This window comes from Microtus pennsylvanicus, chromosome 11 (genome assembly GCF_037038515.1).
Source record: "Microtus pennsylvanicus isolate mMicPen1 chromosome 11, mMicPen1.hap1, whole genome shotgun sequence".
Taxonomy (NCBI): domain Eukaryota; kingdom Metazoa; phylum Chordata; class Mammalia; order Rodentia; family Cricetidae; genus Microtus; species Microtus pennsylvanicus.
The window spans coordinates 43324153-43347779 of record NC_134589.1 but is presented as its reverse complement, the minus strand read 5'-3'; the positions used below and the strand labels follow the sequence as shown (position 1 = coordinate 43347779).

Below are 23627 nucleotides of genomic sequence, written 5' to 3'. Positions count from 1 at the left end.
TTTGGGAGACAGAGCCTTTCAGTGTAGCTCTGGTTGTCCTGGAACTTGCTGCATAAACCAGGCTTGCCTCAAACTCATAGAGAGCTTCTTATTTATTTATTTATTTGTTTGTTTATATGTATATTTTTTCCCCAGGACAGGGCTTCTCTGTCTAACACTCCTGGCTTTCCTGGAACTCTCTTGGTAGACCAGGCTGGCCTCGAACTCACAGAGATCCATCTGTCTCTGCCTCCCAATGCTGGGATTTCAGGTGTGTGCCTCCACCGCTTGGCCTGAAGAGTCCCATTAAAGATATATGTATAGGTGTTGGAGAGATGCTTAGCACTCATGCAGAGGTCGGGAGTTCGTTTCCTAGGACCTATGTTTAGTCGCTCATAATCGGTTGTATTAATCTTCCAGTGCTGCTGGGCTAACAAGCGTGTGTTACTACCATACATACAGGGCTAAAGGTCTTCTTTTCCAGTTTGCAAAAAGATCAGACTCCAGGGTTGGAGATGAACAGTAGGGAACTTTCACCTGCAATTTCCTTGATACCTAAAACATCAGCCTTTAAATGCAAGTGGGATCCAGAATGCTGGAGGAGTCTTTAAATGTATGACCTTTTAGATAAGTCACAGCTCAAGACTTTAGTAATCTAGGCAAGATATTCTAGAGGCCTTACTTTTAAGTAAGGGAGCCTCATTCTCTAAGACTTTAAGTACCCAAGGCCAGCCGGTGGCGATGCGCACTTGAGACTCAGAGAAACCGGCCATCAGGCACTGAGAAAGACGCCCCCGGAGCAAGATGCGCAGGCGCAGGCTGCCTGAGAGGGCCCCGGGCACTCCGGGCTGCGCAGGCGCTAGAGCGGCTCCGGGCCAGTCCGGACGGCGGCTGTGACTGAGAGGCTGGGGCGTGGAACAGCAGTGGCGGCGACGGGCGACAACGGAGCAGCCATGAGGGCCGGGCCCAGTCACCGACAGTAAGTGCAAGTTTAAGGGGAATCGACCCTGGGGAGTGCAGATGTGGCGGGTTGGCCTCTGCTGGTCGGGAACGGAGGGTCGTGGGGGAGGGATAGTTTGAGGCGATGGTGGGAGAATTTGGAGCATGGATGACTAGGTCGTGAGTCCCAGAGCCGGACAGCTTGGCGGAGGGAAGGGGCTGCGTTTCGTGGAGTGAAGGAGCTCACGGCAGGGCCAGTGCCTTGCGCTGCCTGGTTTGTCATCATCCCTTCCCCCAGGAGCTTTGGGTCGCCTCTCCCTTTCCGCTTCTTTCAGAGAATGGTTGCTGGGGGAAGGGTGGTGGAAAATAAAAGCCGTGCTGGAGCTGAAGAAGCCAACTCTGAATCAGGCAGAGAAGGGCTAGTCACTGAAGTTATGGTGTGTCCTGTGTAATGCTTAGGAATCGGAAGCTCTGTTTAAATCCAGGAGGGTCTGGGTTAAAGAGCCAAGGGCTTGGAGTCAGGTTTGGAACCAAGTCCATCTCAGATAAACCGATCGATAACCTTGGATAGAACCCACTTAACCTTTCTGACTCTCTGGAAGATGCAATACTAAATGCAGGGCTTTCGTAAGCTTCATGTATGTGGTTGAGAGTGCTTATGAAATCGATAAGTTGTAAGTACCATACGGATGCTATGCACCCGACAATGCTATATGTTTTAGACCCTATGATTATTAATGGAGTAACTGATTTCTCAGTAAAAACAAGGCATATTTGTAAAACCTCAGTGAACAAAAAACGTGCTTTCTGCATAAGCACAGCAGACATCTGTGGAAATAACACTTAATTCTGTGGTGTGACAACTTGACTGTCAAATTGTATGGGAAAAGTACCATATTCCTCCTGTAAATGGTATGCAGCTGCAGCTCCTGACCCAAGAGGAGGAAATACGGATGAAGCACTGAGCTACATCCTCAGCCTTCCTTTTACCTTTTATTTTGAGACCGGTTCTTGCATTTAAGTACAAGTTAGTTTTGAATTAACAGTCCTGCCTGTGTTTCCCCAGTAGCTGGGATCACTGGCACACCTGGCTGAGGTTTTGGAGGGGTCCTCAGTTAATGCTTGTGTGCCAAATGATTTATTGCTGAGCCATCCAGCCATCTCCCCAGTCTCTACTTACTTGTTTTGATACTGGAACCTGAGCCTGGGTTTTAAGTTTACTCTGCACGTACCTTGCCACTAGCCTCCCCCCCCTTTTTTTTTTAATTTACTAATTTACCTAGGCTGGCCTTGAATTTGCAATCCTTCAGTCTTAGCCTCCCAAGTAGGTAGGATTACAGTTTTTTTTTTAATATCATCTAGCCCAGAACAAGCTTCTATTATTTTTATTTAAAAAAAACCATGTATTTATTTGGAGGCTGGAGAGATGGCTCGGTAGTTTACAGCATTTGTTGCTTTTAAAGAGGGCCCAGGTTCCATTCTTAGCACTTACATGATGGCCCACAACTCTCCATAACGCCAGTTCTAAGAGATTCACCCTCTTCTCCATTTTGTAGGGAAAAGAACAAATTTATTTCGCACACTGCAAAGAAAGCAAAGGGTATGACAATAATGGAAGAATTGCCTTCCAGACCCTGATATTTATTTAATTGTAAAAGCCTCCTTTGCAAGAGTCTGGTTGCCCCAGGGGATTCTCTGCTTTGGAGCTCAGATTGGTGTACAGCAGCTTTTCAGCTCTTTCTGTTGTTGTTACTCTCCTGTCTGTGGAATCTTTCCTTTAGAGTGAAAAAGACAAGTAGGGAGTTGTGCAAGGGCCCAAGAGACGGCTGGTTCTTTAGAGACTGGAGGAGCACTCTCGAGTCTTTGTTGTTGAGGGTAGATAAAGCAAAGGACAGAGTTAAACTGCCTGCTTCCGTGGAGAGAGAGTGCCTTTCTAGGCACAGCTTTCGAAAGATAAGTGCAGATGCCTTTCAAGTGGGCAGGAAGGCAGACACTTTAGCTCTGCTGGCTCTGAGGACTGAGAGCTTGAAATGGTGAGGCCTTTTGAAAACTGGGGAGTGATTGCTAGAGCTGAATAAAGGTGGGAGTGGCTGTGCTAGATCCATGAAATCCACAGATAAGAGGAGTGGACTCTTCTAGAGGCGTGGAGGAAGTGAACCCTAGCTGTCTTTAACTCTGTCTGGTAACACATTATTTTTATGTTTCTCTCCTAAAACTATATGGCAACATTTAACCTTTTTTGTTCTATCTAGTTATTTGACTCTCCCAATAAATTCTGTCTGGTTATTCTGTCTTAGAGGATAGTCCCGCCGCCCCCATCTCTTTCTCTTACTTCTTCCCCCCGCCCCCTCAGAACAGGGTTTCTCTGTAATAGCCCCGGCTGTCTTGGAACTCACTGTGTAGACCTGGCTGGCCTCAGACTCACAGAGATCTGTCTACCTCTGCCTCCTGAGTGCTGGGATTAAAGGTGTGCGCCACCACTCCCAGTTTTCTTCTTCTTCTTCTTTTTAAATAATTTATTTGCTTTCATTTTATGTCTTTGGTGTTTTGTCAGTACGTATGCTTGTGTAAAGGTGCCGGATCCCCTGGAACCAGAGTTACAGACAATTGTGAGCTGCCATGTGGGTGCTAGGAATTGAACCTGGGTCCTCTGGAAGAGCAGTCAGTGCTCCCAACTTCGGAGCCATCTCTCCAGCCCAGCAGGGGTAGTTTTTAAAGGGGATTTGAGGACTGGATGTAGTGGAGCAGAAGGAGAGGCAGGCTAGTCCTTGAGTTTGAGGCCAGCCTGGTCTACATAGTGAGTTCCAGACCAGCCAGGCCTACACAGTGGGACTCTGTCTAAACATAAGGGGTGTACTTGAGCTAGCCCTGCTGACCCAGGCTGTAATTGCAGCTAGCTGCTGGGGAATGTGAAAGCTAGGTGGGAGGTCCAGTTCAAGACCTGCCTGGGCTACAGAGTGAGTTCAAGGCTAATAGGCCAGCATTATTATAGTGAGATCCTGCCACCCCTCCCCAACACACCACACACACACACACACACACACACACACACACACACACACACACACGGTTAGAGTGAGTTCAAGGCTAATAGGCCAGCATTAGTATAGTGAGATCCTGCCACCCCTCCCCACCACACCACACACACACACACACACACACACACACACACACACACACACACACACACACGGTTAGAGTGAGTTCAAGGCTAATAGGCCAGCATTAGTATAGTGAGATCCTGCCACCCCTCCCCAACACACCACACACACACACACACACACACACACACACACGGTTAGAGTGAGTTCAAGGCTAATAGGCCAGCATTAGTATAGTGAGATCCTGCCACCCCTCCCCAACACACCACACACACACACACACACACACACACACACACACACACACGGTTAGAGTGAGTTCAAGGTTAATAGGCCAGCATTAGTATAGTGAGATCCTGCGCGCCCCAGCTGTGGATATAGCTCAGTAATGTTTACTTAGCGTGTCCAAAGCCTTCATTTTGTTCTCCAGTACTTCAAAATTAAAACAAAGAGAAAAGAAAGGAGAGTGTGGTCGGGAGCATGTACTTGGAATGTAGTTCAGGTAGGGCACTTACTTATTAGCACCTCTGGGTCCTTAAGGTTTGTCTCCAGCACACAGATTAAAGTATTTGTTGCTATTACAGGCTTTCCAGACTCCAACTTTATTCTGTCTTTACGCATTGTAAATGAAATAGGGGTAGAACATATTCAAATCTGCCTAGCCATCTTATTTTTAATAATTAGACATCCATTTTTAATGTTGATAGTGCCTTTTCCCCTTATTGGAGAATTCCATTAGTTCAAACAAGACCATAAATATCACCCATTTTATGTGAGAGTAATAGGTTTGTTGAGGGCCTATGAAAACTTTCTATCCTTTCCTTTTCTACTACAATTCTTTAACTATGTTAGTTACTTGTATGTAGCAAGTAATAGTGACCAGATGAGGATTTCTTTTGCTGTGAAGAGTAGGGCCTGGCCAGTACCTTGACTGCCCCTGATGTGAGCAGTCTGACTAAAGTGAGGAATGAATTAATTATGAGGACATAAGAGCTGCTCAGTTCATGACCCTGTAAGAGCCAAGACACAGGACGAAGGTTTAATTATCACCTGTAAGTATGTATGTATGTATTTGCTTTATCGAGACAGAATGTCTATGTAGCTTTGGAGACTGTCCTGGAACTCACTTTGTAGACCAGGCTGGCCTTGCATCTGCCTGTCTCTGCCTTCCAAGTGCTGGGATTAAAGTCCTGCACTACCACAGCCCAACTTAATTATTTTTTATTCTGCTAGTGAACCATTTTCTTTAAAAAAAAAAAAAGTCATGTGCTTCAAGGGAAACTTAAAAACATTCTGTTTAGCCAGGCGGTAGTGGCGCATGCCTTTAATCACAGTACTCCAGAGGTAGAGGCAGACAGATCTCTGAGTTTGAGACCAGCCTGGTTTACAGATTGAGTTTCAGGACTGTCAAGACTGTTTTACAGAGAAACCCTATCTTGAAAAACCAAAAACCAAACCAAAGCAAAAAACTAAAAAAAAACTATTCTTTTTTTGAGGAGTTTGAGATAAGGTTTCTCTGTAGCTTTGGAGCCTGTCCTGGAACTAGCTCTATAGACCAGGCTGGCCTTGAACTCAGCGATCTACCTGCCTCTGCCTCCTAAATGCCGGGATTAAAGGCCTGCGTCACTGCTGCCTGGCATCAAACCTATTCTTTTTAAAAACAAGATTATGATGTTTATAATCATGAAAATAATTGTTTCCCAACACAGTCTTTATTTCTGGTTTTCCAAGACAAGTTTTCTCTGTGTAACAGCCCTAGTTGTCCTGGAACTCACAGAGATCTGCCTGCCTCTGCCTCCCAAGTTCTGGAGTGCTGGAACTAAAGGCGCGCACCACCACTACCCGACTTAACTTCCTAAGAGTTCCTTTTGACCTTTTGATCTTGCAACCCATTTCATGAGTAATATGGTTTATCCAGTCAAGGTTCTGGCTTCCAAGCCCAGCTGCCCAAGTTTGATCTTTGGAGTTTGTACCGAGAGAACCAACTCCTGCAGGTTGTCTTCTGACCCTCCCCATTGACTTCCAGCTGAAGCACCCCTCCCCCACATACACACAATGTAACAATAAACATGAATAAAAAGAAACAGTCTCTTGTGATATTTTGCAGCACCTGGCTAATAAAGGAAGTAAGGCATAAATAGTTTCTTTTTTTTTTTTTTCTGAAATACTGATTAAAGGGGAACTATATGAGAAGATGTTAAAGTTGGGACTTTAGGCCTGTGGTAGATAGAGTACATTGTTTGCATACATGAAGCCCCAGGTTGGAGCTCCAGTACTGGAGGAAGCAACAATAAAACAGAAATAGCACAGACAACAGCAAACTGTAAAAAAGAGAGTGGATTTTACTTAGTAAACTTGTCAGTTAGGGTGGTAACCTCCTTGAGTTGGTAGAATGCTTGTATGATTCATACCTTGGGTTCTGTCTCCAGCACAGGTAATACTGGGCTCAGATGTCCCTGCCTGAAATTTCAGCATGTGGGAGTTGGAGGCAGGAGGGTCAAAAGTTAAATATTATTCCCAGCTACATAGGGAGACGGAGGCAGGAGGGTCAGAAGTTATAGGTTATTCCCAGCTACAAAAGGAGGTGGAGAACGGAGGGTCAGACGGTAAAGGTCTTCCTTCTGTATCTGCACGAGGAGATAGAGACAGGAGATAGAGAAGTTAAAGGTTATCTGTACACAGCGACGCGGGAGTTGGAGGCCCTATCTCAAAAAAAAAAAAAAAAAAGAGGGAGGGTGGGAAGCATTGTAAGCATTGTAAAGTAGTCCTATTTGGATAATAAGTAATTCAAGAATGGGGTGGAGGTAGTAATTTACATCTAAAATCCCAGCATTTGGCTGGGCGGTGGTGGCGCACACCTTTAATCCCAGCACTTGGGAGGCAGAGGCAGGAGGATCTTTGTGAGTTCGAGGCCAGCCTGGTCTACAAGAGCTAGTTCCAGGACAGGCACCAAAAACTACAGAGAAACCCTGTCTCGAAAATCCAAAAAATAAATAAATAAATAAATAAATAAAATAAATTAAAAGAATAAAATAAAATCCCAGCATTCCTGAGGGTAAGGCAGGAGGATAAATATGAGTTTGAGGACAGCCTGGACTACAAGTGAGAGGTTCAGGTTGTTATAGAGCCGGATTGAGAGGAAGGAAGAAAAAAAGACTTAAAAAACGGACCAATGGTGCAGAATAGCTTCCCGGATGCCAAGGGTTTGCTTCTAGTGTTTATACAGTTAGCATAGAGTAATTGCTCATTAATATTTGTTGCATGAAAATGACAATCTATTGAATCATAATCAACAAACCTGGGTTGAGATCCTCAGCCTAATTGTGTCTTTAAAGGAGTTTACATTCAACAAACCTGGGTTGAGATCCTCAGCCTAATTGTGTCTTTAAAGGAGTTTACATAATACACTATTGCCTTAGAGCCCTCATCGGTTAATACAGACTTGACCAGAATTTAGGAGCAAGTTGAGACAGTGTAGGATCTCATTGAGCTGGGCTACATGAGCCCTGTCTTTGTCTCAAATAAAAACAAGGTAACAAACAAAAGCCAAATCATGGGGCTCAGTCAGTAAAATGCTTGCTCTGCAACCTGAGGACCCGAGTTTAATCTCGAGATCTTCAGAACCTGTGTTTAAAAAGCCTGGAATGGCCCGGCAGTGGTGGTGCACACCTTTAATGCCAGTACACCACGCTGGCCTCACAGATCTGCCTGCCTCTGTCTCCCGAGTGTGGGGTTAAAGGCAGCGCCACCCCACCCGGGTGCGGCCAGCGCTCTTTCGCCTCTGAGCCATCTCTCCAGCCCCAGGAAGAGCACACTCTTCATTCCAGTTTTAAAAAGGCAGATCTTTCCGGCCAGCTGCATGGTGAGTTTCATGCCAGTGAGAAACCTTTTTTTTTTTTTTAAACTAAAGAAAAAAAAAGTGGCAAGGCATGATCTCAGGTGTTGGAAGATGGTAGGAGGACCAGGAGAAATTGTTCAAGGTCAGTCTCTACTACACAGAGAGAAGCCAGTATGGGCTACATTTGACCCTGCCAGACAAAGATGAAGAAAAATCCATCAAACAAAAACAACCAAAGTGGACATTACTTGAGGAATGGCAGAAGTGGTCGGGGGATGATGACAACCAAAACATAATGACGTGATCCCAGCAAGTGCTGGTGTTAAATAATAATAAATGAATAAATAATAAAAAACATAATGACATGATCCCAGCAAGTGCTGGTGTTAAATAATAATAAATGAATAAATAATAAAAAACATAATGACATGATCCCAGCAAGTGCTGGTGTTAAATAATAATAAATGAATAAATAATAAAAAACATAATGACATGATCCCAGCAAGTGCTGGTGTTAAATAATAATAAATAAATAAATAATAAAAAACATAATGACATAATCCCAGCAAGTGCTGGTGTTAAATAATAATAAATAAATAAATAAATAAAAAAAAACATAATGACATAATCCCAGCAAGTGCTGGTGTTAAATAATAATAAATAAATAAATAAATAAATAAAAAACATAATGACATAATCCCAGCAAGTGCTGGTGTTAAATAATAAATAAATAAATAAATAAATAATAAAAAGCATAATGACATGATCCCAGCAAGTGCTGGTGTTAAATAATAAATAAATAAATAATAAAAAACATAATGACATAATCCCAGCAAGTGCTGGTGTTAAAGGCCTGCAGCGACACCCTCAGCAAGATGGCTCAATTGTTAAGGGCACCAAAAGACCCAGTGTGGTTTTCGGTAACCACACCAGATGACTCACACGTGTCTGTGGCTCTAGCTCCCAGGGTCTGACCCTCTTCTAGCTTCAATAGGCACTCGCATATACATACACATAAAATAAAAAACAAATCTTTAAAAGAAAGAATTATATGAAGTAATCCTGATAGAGGCTGAGAGTCATGGTGCTCCCTGTAATTCCAGCGCTGGCGGTGCTAAAGAAAGAGGATCTTGAATTTGAAGCTTACTTGGGCTAGATACTAGTCTCAAACAAAACAGGACAAAACAGGCTGGAGAGGTGGCTTCAGAGCACTGGCTACTCTTCTAAAGGACTTGGGTTGGATTTCCAGCACTCACATGATGGCTCACAACTGTCTGAAACTCTAGTTCCAACAGATCCTGTGCCCACTTCTGGTCTCCCCAGGCCCCAGGCATGCATATGCACAGTCATACATGCCAAAACAGCCATGCACATAAACAACTGCAAAGTATCTGTAGTAGAATATAATCCCATATGATCAATTTTTTGTGCCAGGGATTGTTAAACACACACACAAAACAACCCATATCTTTTGAGACAGGGTTCTCTGTATAGCCCTGGCGGTCCTGGAATTTGCTCTGTAAACCAGGCTGGCCCCAAACTCAGAGGTCCATCTGCCTCTGCCTCCCCATATTAAAAGTATTGGACCACCACTCGTGGCTACTTTGTAACCCCACCTGGTCTGAAACTCCCTGTGTCCACTAAACTGGACTCTGCCTCCCAAATGCTGGGAATAAAGGCCCTAAAGTCACTTTTCGTGTGGTGCTGAAGACTGATCTCAGGACTTTTCCCCAGAGCTGCACCCATGGTCCTGGGCATAATGAGAAAGGTACTGTTTATCAGGTCAGCATGCTGATCAGGATATAAGATAGATCCTGTTTTCAGAGAAGCTGAAATGGGAGAAAAAAATTGTGAATGGCTGTTGAAGCAGAGTAGATGATTTGTTAGGATAGTGGACGCAGGACTGAGGAGTATTGCTGGGAGACATTCTGCATTGAACCTGTAAGACAGGGCCTCCAAGTGGGACAAGATAAGGCATTCCAAGTAAACAGTGAATTTTGAAGATGAAAAACTTACCTGACAGGGAAGATAACAAGATCACGCAGGGGTCTGAGGCTTGTCCATTGCGCTGTTTCCTAATTTGAGAAACTCAGCAGCTTAATTTGTGGTTGTGGGAATCTGTGTTCAGACTCTCCTATAAAGAAAGATTAAAGAATGAACAAAAAGAAAAGTTTGAAGACGTGAAGCCAGAGGTTGGTAGGCACTACTAAGACAGGACAAACAAGGGGCAGAACTGTGTAGCAACATCTGGAAGATGATCCTACCTCTAAAAAAGAAAAAAAATTGATCGTAGCTGTCTATAGAGATTTAGTTCCGTGATGGAACCCTTGTCTGGAATTAGCAGGAAGCCTGGGGCTCGAACCTCAGAACTTTGGGAGAAGAAGGAAAAACAGACAGACCTGCATAGTGAGACACGTGCTTCAGGTCTCGGCACTTGGGAGCTGCGGTAGGAAATTCAGAAGTTCCAGACCAGTTTTGGCTGCATCAGAGATCTCTCAAAACAAAACTGGAACCCGAGTGATGATGGGAGATTAAAGTCAGTGGAGACATGGTAGCATTGACCAATGTATTGAGGGCACCAAGAAGGATGTGGACTGTACAGGCTAAGGAGTCAGAAAAAATCACTGTCAGAAAAGGACCATTGTTTATAAATTACATGAAGATCAATATACTTTCACTACATGTAGTATGTGTTAAGAATTGTCCTTTTTACAATTTTTGTACTGGCAATGCTTATCTTTATGATTTTTTTTTTAACAGCAACAAAAAAACAAGGTCTCACTGTGTAGCCCTGGCTGGCCTGGAACTCACTGTTAGACCAGGCTGGCCTCCAACTCACAGAGATCTGTCCACCTGCCTCTGCTTCCCAGAAACGAGGGGGTTAAATGCGTGCAACACCATGTTAGCGGTAATGCTTATTTTTATACAGAACATTTCCCTTGCTGCACTGCTGCAGAAACACCAGAGCATCTGTGCAAATGAAATATCAGAGGCTTTCAAAAGAGCTGTAAGGTTTCCAGCCTTCCCACTCTCTTCCCTCTCTTCTCTCTACCCCATTAGTTTTTGTTTTTCAGACAGTCTTGTCATGTAGCCAAAGTTGGCTTTGAACTCTTAATTCTCCTGTTTCCACTTCCCAAGTGCTGGAGTTAGAGGTCTAAGACACCTACCATGTCTGTCCTGGTTTAGCGTGTGTATTTTTTTTTAATTAAGCTTTTTAGATTTTATGTATATAAGTGTTTGCCTTCTTGAATGTATGTGTACCACATGTGTGCCTGGTATCCTGGAGACCAGGAGAGAGAGAGCCAGATTCCCTGGCTTGTGAGCTACCATGTGTATTGAACCCAGGTACTATGTTAGTGCATCAAGTACTATCAAATGATAAGTCATAATTCTAGTCCTTGATTTTATTTTTATTTATTTAATTTTTTTTTTTTTCGGGACAAGGTTTCTTTGTAGCTTTGGTGCCTGTCCTGGAACTAGCTTTTGTAGATCAGGCTGACCTTGAACTCACAGAGATCCGCCTGCCTCTGCCTTGCAGGGATTAAAGGTGTGTGCCACCACTGCTTGACGATTTTACTTTTTAAAGATTTTATTTATTTTTATGTGCATTGGTGTTTTGCTTGCATGTATGTCTGTGTGAGAGGGCCCGCTCCCCTGGAACTGGACACTTGTGAGCTGCCCTGTGTGTGCTGGAAATTGAACCCAGTGCCCTTGACCACTAAGTTATCTTTCCAGCTCCAGGCCCTTGATTTTAATGCTTTAAGACTACTTGTAGGGCTGGGAAGATGGCTCAGCAGACCTGGGTTCAACTCCTAGGTGCTGACAGCTATCTGTAACACCAGTTCCAGGGCATATGGTACCATCACATAGCATCACATAGACATACATGCAAACAAAACACCAGTATACATAAATAAATTTTGAAAGAAAAAAATAATCTGGCACACACCTTTAACCCCAGCTCTTGGGAGACAGAGGTAGGCAGGTCTTTGTGAGTTCGAGGCCAACCTGGTGTACAGAGTGAGTTCCAGAACAGCCAGGGCTATACAACACAGGGCTATTCAACCCTGCCTCCAAAAAAAAAAAATTAGTTTTAAATTTATGTGTACGTGTGTATCTCTGTATTTGTATATAGGTAAGTGTAAGTGTAATTGCCTTCAGAGGCCAGAAAAGGACATTGGATCCCCCGGAACTAGAGAGAGTTATAGCAATTGTGAGCCACCCAAAGCAGGTGTTAGGAACTGATTTCCTCTGCAAAAGCAAGAACTCAATTAGGATGGCCTGGAACTCACAGAGGCTTGACAACTTTAAAAGGGTATTTTTAAAGCATACTTTACTAGAGACAAGTGTGATAGACAACAGTAATATCCGCCCTTGGAAACTGAGACAGGATGGTGAGCTCAAGGTCGGCGACCATAGTAAGACCTTGTTTCAAACCTATTTGTATTTGAGTCAGGGTCTCCTGTAACCCAGGCTGGCCTTGATCTAATTGCTAAGGTGACTTTGAACTCCTAATCTTCCTGTCGCCTTCAGTGTGCTGAGACCATACATAGGCTTGTGCCAAGCATGCTTCAATTAGCTTTCTTTATTTCAGTGTCCTCTTCCTGTCTGTCCTAGGACACTATGTTACTTAAAAACATGTTTTCTGCTGAGAACATGAAAAGTTTCCAGTGGTGACATTTATCAAGTTAATTGCTGGTTAATATATGAATCTCGGATGCTTAGACTATTAGGTCAAGAGGCAATGTTTTTTTTTTTTTTGTTTTTTGTTTTGATTTTGAGACAGGGTCTCAGGTAGCATAGGCTAACTTTAAATTCACTAAGTAGCTAAGCACGAATTTGGTTCTTCTGCTTCTGCCTCCTGAGAACTAGGATTACAAACTTACCCCAGGACATTAGGTTTGGTATGAATGGAACCAAGGGCTTCATAAATGTTAGGGAGCCACTCAACCAACTGAGCCACATTCTAAGCCCTTTATTTATTTTGAGCCCAGGCTAGCCTCAAACTTGTTATCATCCTGCTTCAGCATGCTAGTATTTGTTTTACAGACCTGTGCCTTCAGGCCTAGCTAAAACAGTCTGTTTGTTTGTTTTTTGAGGCAGGGTTCCTCTGTAGCTGTAGAACCTGACCTGGAACTTACTCTGAAGACCAGGCTGGCCTTGAAACACTTCTGCCTCCTGAGTATTGGGATTAAAGAAGTGTGTGTTACCACTGCCCTGCTCAAAAACATTCTTAAGTATCCCTGGATAAGGATATATATTTTATCTTCCAGGTATGAGTGGGATTTCAGATTTGGAAAGATAGGAAGAATTGGCTGTGAATTTTAGGTAACTAGACCATGCTCAACAATGTTTAACAGCCCTTTCTCCCCAAAATTGGCATCTAACTTCTCTGTCTGCTATTTTCTTCTGTGAGGCAATTTGAATTTTCTGTTTGTCGGTGCTTTCTGGATAGTGTCTCTTTACTTTTTCACTGCATATTTTTCTCAGTTGTCTAAGGTCATTTTTGTTCCTGTACAATTCAGTTGCTTTGCTCAATGCCTTTATTGTCAAAACTCAGATGATACTTTTTTTTAATTAATAATTTTTATGCGTGTTAACATTTTGCCTGCATGTATGTCTTTACATCACGAGTGCAGTGCCCTGAGAACAGAAGAGCTCTCAGCTCCCCAGGACTGGACTTACAGATGGCTGTGAGCCACCATGTCGGTGCTGGGAATTGAACCCCTGTCCTCTGGAAGAGCAGCCAGTGCTCTTAACCACTGAGCCATCTCTCCAGCCCCCAGAAATATTGACTTAAAAATAAATTACGGGGCTGGAGAGATGGGTCAGAAGTTAAGAGCGCTGGCTGTTCTTCCAAAGGACCTGAGTTCAATTCCCAGCACCTATGTGGTAGCTCACAACTTTCTGTAACTTCAGTTCCGGGAGAGCTGACTCCTTCACACAAACATACTTGCAGTGAAACACCAATGCACATAAAAAAGTTAAAAATTAAATCATAAAAAATTACATTTCTGGGCTTGCCTTTAATCCTAGCAGGCGGATCTCTGAGTTCGAGGCCAGCCAGGTCTACAGTGTGAGTTCCAGGACAGCTAGGACTGTGATAAAATATAAACCCTTTGCAGATTTTCATGTCATCCTCCACAGGCCCGTGCTGAGCGTCGCTCTCTTGTTCCACCTTTAGTCACCATGCAGTCAAAGAGAGCACTAGTTTATGAGTCTTTTTTTAAAAAATGTTTATTTATTTATTATGTATACGATATTCTGTCTGTGTGTATGCCTGCAGGCCAGAAGAGGGCATCAGACCTCATTACAGATGGTTGTGAGCTACCATGTGGTTGCTGGGAATTGAACTCAGGACCTTTGGAAGAGCAGGCAATGCTCTTAACCTCTGAGCCATCTCTCCAGCCCTAGTTTATGAGTCTTAAAGAGAGCACTAGTTTATGAGTCTTGGCGGCGGCCTTTGCTCACCATCTCTTGTTAGTAGTGGTTTTCTTGTTTGTTTGTTTTAGTTGTTATTGTTGTCATTGTGTAGCCCCGCCTGTCCTGGAACTTGCTCTGTGGGTCACACTTGAACTCAGAGATCTGCCTGCTACCGCTTCCCTGCTTCCGGAGTGCTGGAATTAAAGGTGTTTGCCACCAACCACGGGCTGCCACATTTCTCACTCTTAGCCTCTGAGCCATTTCTCAGGTCTACTTTATTTAAGAGATGTCTCTGAGGGCTTAGAGCTCTCAGTGTAGATCAAGATGGCCTTGAACTTGTGGCAGCCCTCCTGCTTCATTACCCCAAATGCTGGGGCTCCCGGGGCATAACACTATACTTGGATCTCGATATCTCTCTCTCTCTCTCTCTCTCTCTCTCTCTCTCTCTCTCTCTCTCTCTCTCTCTCTCTCTCTCTCTTAGCTTCAGTGGTACCTCACCATGTATTGAATTTCTACTGTCTTTTGAGGTCTGGTGGCCTGTACCCATAATTCTAACACTCTGTAATTTCAACATTTAGAAGATTCAAGCGGGAGGATTGTGAATATGAGACCCCCTCTTGAGGGGACTGGAGAGATAATTTTTTTTTTAATTTATTTATTTGCTATGTATACATGACATTCTGCTTCCATGCAGGCCAGAAGAGGGCGCCAGATCTCATTACAGATGGTTGTGAGCCACCATGTGGTTGCTGGGAATTGAACTCAGGACCTCTGGAAGAGCAGGCAGTGCTCTTAACCACTGAGCCATATCTCCAGCCCCCTGGAGAGATAATTTTATGGTTAAAGCATTGGCTGCTCTTCAGGATGACCCTTCTTCCTATTACCCATACAGTGATAAAATCACCTGTCCCAGGAGTCTGAGGCCCTCTCCTGGCCTCTGAAGGTATTGCAGTCATAGTGCACAGACATACAGGCAGACAATACCCATCCAAACAAAGAAACAAATAATTAAGAGACCCAAATAAATAAATAAGAGATCCAAATTAGCACTTGGATGCTAATAACAAGAACCTGTCTTGGGGAAGGGAGATAAAATCTCTACTATCCTGGAGCTTGTATTCTAGTGAATGAGGGTAAACAGACAATTTTTAGAAATCAGCAAATGAGATATGGTAGCTAATTGTACCCCATTGTTGACAGTAGTTTCTGTCCCACCTGGCCCCATAGCTGTTCAGTCCCAAAGAAACACAGAGATCTACATTAATTATAAACTGGTTAACCTATTAGTTCAGACTTCTTATTAATTCTTATAACCTATATTAGCCCATAATTCTTTTTTTTAAAATATTTATTTAGTTATTTATTATGGATACAATATTCTGTCTGTGTATATGCCTGAAGACCAGAAGAGGACACCAGACCTCATTACAGATGGTTGTGAGCTACCATGTAGTTGCTGGGAATTGAACTCAGGACCTTTGGAAGAGCAGGCAGTGCTCTTAAGTGTTGAGCCATCTCTCCAGCCCAGCCCATAATTCTTATCTATGTTAGCCACAGGCTTGGTACCTTTTATCAGTAAGGCATTATCATCTTGCTTCCTCTGTGTTTGAATGATGACTCCAGATTCAGCTTTTCCTCTTCCTAGAATTCTCCTGTTCTGGCTCCCTAGCCTATACTTCCTTCCTGGCTACTGCCCAATCAGTATTTTATTAAAGCAGTACAACTGACAAATCTTTACAGAATATAAGATCATTGTCCCACAGCACTTCCCCACCCCCTTTTTTCAAAACAAAAACTCTGAATCTAATCTCCTTTGTTTAGCTTTCTTCCTTACTATTATCCATAACAACTTGCAACCAACACTCTAAACAAAGACAAACATCGATAATCCATTTAATCCATTTTTTTTGGGAATGTGGGCATAGTTTTCTAGACTACTTCCTGCTGATTGAGGGCACTGATAATCTTATGGGGACCTAAAGAAAATTTTGAATTATGATCAAATCCTGACTGGAGTATTCTGTGAGGCTTGATTATTTCAGCCAGCAGTTTTGAAATTGTTCTGGATGTAGAACTCAGACATTTGGGCCATCTACTCCTATCAGAGATTTATCAGGGCTGTCTTCCTTAATCAAACATGATCTTTTTTAAAAGCCAGAATGAATCCACAGCCTCTCATTTCCTGTGGAGACAAAAGCAAAACTTCTCCTCCAAAGTAACATATCTTTTGACTTATATTTTATTTTACTTTTATATTTATTTATTATGTATACAATATTCTGTATGCATGTATGCCTGCAGGCCAGAAGAGGGCACCAGACCTCATTACCAGATGGTTGTGAGCCACCATGTGGTTACTGGGAATTGAACTCAGGACCTTTGGAAGAGCAGGCAATGCTCTTAACCGCTGAGCCATCTCTCCAGCCCCCCTTGACTTATATTTTAAAGTCAAAGCATTTTCAAAATGTATAGGTTGGATTAATCCAGCAGCATTTATATCAAATGTCTTTTAGGAACCGTTGATCCTTCCTCAGCCATCAAACAATTCAAATGCAGCACAATAACATACAATATCCAGATTCTCTGTGTATTTTCCATCATCGGGTAGCTTTATTTTAAACTCTTATTTGGTAGGGTTTAAGTGAAAGGGTGCTATTCTCTGAGGGATGTAGCAGCAGAAACGCTGTAGGTCCCTGAGTGGTAGCAATGGGCAGCAGGTCCCCAGACCACAGTGGGCCATGTGGCGGGTGAGAGACAGATGGATAGGCATGCCATGCAGAGGAATTGGGTATTTATTTGGTGGGTTATGGAGTGGTAAGGGAAAGGGGGAGAAGGGGAGATGGGGGAAGAGCAGAGAGAGAGAGAACCAGAACGGGGGGGGGGGGGCGGTGGAGAGAGCCATGGCAGCAGCTACCTTTTTGGGAGAGAGATGGAAAGGAAGAGAGCTCAGGCCAGAAGTAGAAGGAAGATCTGCCTGCCTTGGTGGTGGATCAGGGAGGGAGTGGGCAGGGCTTGCCTCTTAAAGGGACAGGATAGACCATTACACTATTTCTTTTTTATTTTTTTTAAATATTTATTTATTTATTATGTATACAATATTCTGTCTGTGTGTATGTCTGCAGGCCAGAAGAGGGCACCAGACCTCATTCCAGATGGTTGTGAGCCACCATATGGTTGCTGGGAATTGAACTCAGGACCTTTGGAAGAGCAGGCAATGCTCTTAACCACTGAGCCATCTCTCCAGCCCCCTATTTTTTGGTTTTTAAGACAGGGTTTCTTTGTGTATCTTTGGCTGTTCTGGAACTCACTCTGTAGACCAGGCTGTCCTTGGACTCACAGAGATTCATTTGCCTCTGCCTCCCAAATGTTGGAATTAAAGGTGTGTACCCCCACACCCAACTACACACACACTCTCTCTCTCTCTTTCTTTTTTTAAGCACTTTATTCATTTTCTTTTTTCTCCTGAGCCTACATATAGTTTTAAACACATTGTAAACCCTTTAGAGTTTTTTTGTTGTTGTTAAAATCTATCTTTCCTGTATATCTCTCTTTTCCTGACATGAGTCTTCAATTTGCTAAGCAATATGGGTAGGATTAAAGCCGTTGGCTTTGATAGCTAGATCCACCTCATTCCGTAGCTTTCTGAGAGTCTAGCCTTATGGCAGAGGTACTGGCCAGAGCCATGTTTATTGCCACAACTCTATGGAGTTTCAAGGTTCCTGCCACCACCAAGAAGCATGCTGTTGGCTATTCATAAACACCATTTAAGTGTTTTGTGGTGGGGCCTCTTAATTTTTTTTTTTTTTTTTGGTTTTTCGAGACAGGGCTTCTCTGTGGTTTTGGAGCCTGTCCTGGAACTAGCTCTTGTAGACCAGGCTGGCCTCGAACTCACAGAGAGACGCCTGCCTCTGCCTCCCCAGTGCTGGGATTAAAGGCGTGCGCCACCACTGCCCAGCCTGGTGGGGCCTCTTAAAAGAGTTGCAAGGTTTTTGCAGCTAAAGCTGAGTCAGAAAGCCTCTCTTAAATGAGACATGCTTTCCTCTAGCAAACAGAGCCCATCTGAGAAAATGCTGCTAAGAAGCCATGCTTAACTCTGTTCTTTTTGTGTCTAGAATTCCTTCCCAAACTGTCTCGGATTTTAAGTGGATTTAGTTGTCCACATTGATGCCATTTGTTGACGGAGATTTCTGTCCCAGTGCTAGGGTGGATTCCTGTGAATGCGAGGCCTGCCTGGTCTATATAGCACGTTCCAGGTCAGAACAGAGCTCATACTCTATAGAGAACAAAAGTGGGTGTGGGAGAGGATGAACATACAGCTAGCTCTGATTGGGAGAACAGCTGTGCGAATTTGATGGTTAACATCTTACAGGCTTTGCAAATCAGCAGAATATAGTGTAAAGCCCCTAGCTAGGAAAGAATGGGTGTGCTGGACTGCGGGAACAGAAAAAGGGCAGTGTGGTTTGACTTGGAGGGAGAGTGATCCAAGGTGAAACAGGCTTGAAAGGGGTATGTGCTGTGAATGAGGCTGGCCCTATAGGCTCACATATTTGAACTCTTGGTTCCCAGTTGATGGAACTCTTTGGAAAAGATTAGGAATGTGACCTTTTTTGGAGGAAGTGTGTCACTATGGGTGGGTTTTGAGATTTCATAAACCCAAGCTATTTCCCAGTTTAGCTCTCTCTGCCTCCTGATTATCAGAAGTAAGTTTTCAACTACTGCTTTAGCACCATGCCTGCCTGCGGCCACGCTCCCCACCAGGATGGTTGTGGGCCCACCCTCTGAGTCTGCAGTGAACTGCTTTGGCCATGGGGTCTAATGGCAGCAGCAGAGGAAGACTAAGACAGCCAGGGCATATTCTTTCTTTGGAGGAGGGAGAATGATGTGAGCTGGCTTGTGATTAGAAAGAATATTATTGTTGCTGTATGAAAATGAGTTGTACAGAGGCTCAAGACTAGTGGCATATTCATTATAGACATAATAAATTGTGTCTAATAAATAGATATAATTAAAGACAGACATATATTAATGTAGACTAGAGTTAAGTTGATGGCCAAGTGGATGGAGTGATGGTAGAAAAGCAGTAGAGATGTAGACAGAGTGTGTCTTTGGAAATGGAGTTGACAGGGCCTGATTGGGCCTTATCACAGTTGAGGATGTGGACAGAAGAGGGCTAGTGGGTGGGGCTAGGTGAGTAAGGGGCCTTGCTTTTCATTTACCAGGATAAAACTGGCAGAATATATTTGTTAAGGATTTGGCTTTAGTCATTCCAGATTCAAGATGCTTAAAATATATAGTTGGATGGAAAAACATGGCATTTCCAGGGAGAAATAGGGGCTGGGATTTCAGACTGGAAGTTCTCAGCATATGGATGAATTCGAAGTTACAGAATTAAATCAGGAGGGCACTGAAGAGGCTGTGGCTAGAGCAGAGAAGCTTGAGAAAAAAGCAGCTCGAGGTCAGGTAGAAATAAATCCAGGGAAGTAGTTGGATGGTGGTGATGCCTGCCTTTGATCCCCTGGGACTCTGAGTTCGAGGTCAGTCTGGTCTACAGAGTGAGTTCCAGGACAGAGACCCTGTCTTGAAAACAAAACAAGCTGGGAGGTGATGGCGCACGCCTTTAATCCCAGCACTAGGGAAGCAGAGGCAGGCGGATCTCTGTGAGTTCGAGACCAGCCTGGTCTACAGAACTAGTTCCAGGACAGGCTCCAAAGCTACAGAGAAACACTGTCTTGAAAAACACAAAAACAAAAAACAAGCAAACAAAGAAAAAAGAAAACAAAGCAAAACAATTCAGGGAAGTTCTACATACAAGTTAGTCCAGAAGAGCTGGGCCTGGTGGTGCACTTAGCTGAGGCAGGAAAGTCATGAATTCAGGTCAACCTGAGACGTCGACTGAGGGGAGCAAAAATGTTTTACAGGAAGATTAGTCAACTGTAGTGGATGCTATCGAGGTTCAGGTAAGAACAGAAATACTTAAGGGGTTTGATAACCTGGAGATTACTGTGACTTTGTCTAAAGCTGTTCACCGGAGGGACGAGTGCGGTGGAATTAGGAGGAAATGAAACATGCATTTAACCTTTTTTTTTTTTTCTTTTTTTTTTTTTTTTTTTTTTTTTAAATATTTATTTATTATGTATACAATATTCTGTCTGTGTGTATGCCTGCAGGCCAGAAGAGGGCACCAGACCCTGTTACAGATGGTTTTGAGCCACCATGTGGTTGCTGGGAATTGAACTCAGGACCTTAGGAAGAGCAGGCAGTGCTCTTAACCTCTGAGCCATCTCTCCAGCCCCTAACCTTTTTTTTTTTTTTTTTTAATTTTTTTTTCATAAAAAACAATGACATTTTGTTTGGAAGCCAGTTCTTCTCTCTGTTGATTCATCAGTGCTGGGGATGAAACCCAGAACCTGTACCATGCTAGGCAGACATTTTATCTGTGAGCTAGAGCTGCAGTCCCTTCCCCCTTGGTACCTGTTTAGTGTTTGCCACAGTGTCTTCCTTGTTCTCCATCTCCACCCTGCACTCCCAGCCTGCACCCCCAGCAAGGGCTGACTGTGTAGATCAGTATGATTATAGATTACAGAGATCCTCCTGCCCCTGCGGTACTGAGATTAAAGACATGTCACTTTCCTTGAACTTAGAGGTCCTACTGTCTGCCTCCTGAGCGCTGCTGGCACTATACTTGTTAGTTTTTGAGGATCTGGCTCTGCCACCTCCCATGTTTTTGTTGTTGTTCTGCCTTCATATACTCCTGCAGGCCAGAAGAGGGCACCAAATCTTATTACTGATGGTTGTGAGTCACCATGTGGTTGCTGGAAATTGAACTCAGGACCTCTGGAAGAACAGCCAGTGCTCTTAACCACTGAGCCATCTCTCCAGCCCCTAATGTTGTTTTGTTTTTAATTCTTTTAGGTGGTGTTGTGGAGTGCAGGTTGGCTTTCACAGGATAGCTGAGTGAGGCCTGAATTACTGATCCTCCTGCTGTGTTATTCCTATCCTGAGTGCCAGGGTTACAGGCTAGTGCCACCAAGCCAGTTTTCTTTTAAATAGCCCTGGCTATGTACCCCAAAGTGGCCAGAACTAGCGATCCTCCTGCCTTAGCCTCCTTAACGCTAGGATTACAGTTGTGGCATCAGGCCTAGTTTTCTTTCCCTTCTGAGACAGGGTCTTACTCTTTAACTCAGGCAGGCTCAGTTAACTATAATCCTTCTGCCTCAACCTCTTTAGTGGGCTGGGATTACCAGCATGAGCAACCATATCTGACTCAGTATTTTGTTTGTTTTAAATACTTCTTGAAATTGTTATTAAACCCTTACCTATTTGTATTCTAAGTGGTTATTGTGTTTTTGCCGAAGTATTACAATTTCCCAACATTTCGATTTAGTGTTTTAAATGACGTTCTTCTTTGTAAAAGCCTGCTGTCATTGGGGCTATGAGCAATACATCTAATGGGTAAGTGAATGTGACTTAAGGTTTAGGTCCTGGCCTTGGGAAAGTAAACAGGCTTGACCTTGGCCTTAGGATGCAGCAGTTTTCTCAGCTGTCAAATAAGGATGACAAGACCAGTTTAGCTCACTCACAGTGGGTGGTTGTGAGGTATGACTATTAATGAAAATAATTGTAAAACACTTTTGCAAGTTCAAGTGTGATTTAAATGTTAAATAATAGTTCTTTATTGGGATGTTGTGAAAATTAGCGGCATGATGTCTGCTAGAGGCTTAAGTTCCTTTTGAGAAAGGTGATATTTTTTTTTAATACTATTTGAGGAAAAATAGCTCAGAATTCGTGAAAAGATATTGCTACCCTAATTTCTAGACTGTGTCAATTATGACACCATAATGAAGCAACTTCTTATTAAAGACATATTTCTCTAGAGATTTATTATAATATCACTTTTATGGGGTTCCTATTACAGATTTTTTTTCATTTGGGAAAAAAATTCAGACTTCATCTTTGTGTGTGTGAACACTCAAGTGCATGTGTAATCAGAGGACAGCTCCATAGGCCAGTGCTTTCCATCCATACATAGGTTCCAGGGATTTAACTCAAGGTGTCATCGGGCTTGTGGGGTAAGGACCTTAACCACTGAGCCATTCCGCCAGTCCCTTTTATATGATTTTTATCCTTTTAGTTTTTGACTCAAGCAGAGGGATGATTGCTGCCCTGTGGTACCTTTCAAGGTGGAGTGTATACTAATTTATTTGGGGTGTTTTGTTGTCTATATTTAAAGCTTCATAGCCCGTCAATAGAAACACTAAAAAACACTGAAAAACATTTTGACTGATAGTGAGTGCCGTTAGGTCAGTGGCTGTCAACCTGTGGATCACAGTTCCTTTCTCAAACCTCTGCCTTCAAATATGATTATGATTCATAATGCTAGCAAAATTACAGTTATGAAATAGCAATGAAAACAGTCTTATGGTTGGGGTCACCACAAAGGGAGGAGTTGTGTTAAAGGGTCACAGCATTAGGAAGGTTGAGAGCCACTGAGTTAGGCTACTGTTTCAGTTAGTATTTAAAGAAGGGCACATGGTACAATTTCAGGTAAAATTAGCACTCTTTGTTCCACACCTGAGTCTAAATACAGACTCAGCGGCATCGTTGTCTTATAACGTACTTGGGGCCTGCCTGAAATTTGAATCTGTTGGACAACTTTTCTTAGCCTCTAGAGGGATATTAACAATAAGGATGTAGTCTAGACCTGATGAAGGAAAGTGAAATCATTACTTAGGTGGTGAGACTGAACTTTATTCTGCTTATAGGTCAGTTGGGATCCTGTGCATTGCTTACAGAATAGGGACCCGTTATCACTAATTTTAGAATAAGATGACATGAAGATACTGGTTTTATATAGGTTGGAGCTGAATCTTTGAATCTTCTGAATTGGTATTTCTCTCTCATTCCATTATGTCTCCTTTCCCTCCCCTCTTCTTCTTCTTTTTTTTAAATATTTATTTATTTTTATTATGTATACAATATTCTTTCTGTGAATATTGAAGAGGGCACCAGACCTCATTACAGGTGGTTGTGAGCCACCATGTGGTTGCTGGGAATTGAACTCAGGACCTTTGGAAGAGTAGGCAATGCTCTTAACCGCTGAGCCATCTCTCCAGCCCTCCCCTCTTCTTTTTTTTTTTTTTTTTTTGGTTTTTCGAGACAGGGTTTCTCTGTGGTTTTGGAGCCTGTCCTGGAACTAGCTCTTGTAGACCAGGCTGGTCTCGAACTCACAGAGATCCGCCTGCCTCTGCCTCCCGAGTGCTGGGATTAAAGGCGTGCGCCACCACCGCCCGGCCCCTCTTCTTTTTTAAATACTGGGTTTTGTGTAGCTTAAGCTGGCCTTGAACCAC

General features: G+C 43.2%; 1 protein-coding gene across 2 annotated transcripts in view; it reads left to right on the top strand.

The window, feature by feature from the left end:
- Positions 1 to 815: 815 nt before the first annotated feature.
- Positions 816 to 23627, top strand: part of Fam222b (family with sequence similarity 222 member B) — a 61331-nt gene continuing 38519 nt past the window's right edge. Inside the window, exon 1 of one of the 2 annotated variants that reach the window (XM_075991504.1) lies at positions 816 to 958. The gene's annotated coding sequence lies outside the window, so the exon portion shown is untranslated. The remainder of the gene's footprint in view (positions 959 to 23627) is intronic. The other variant, XM_075991506.1, reaches the window with a different exon arrangement.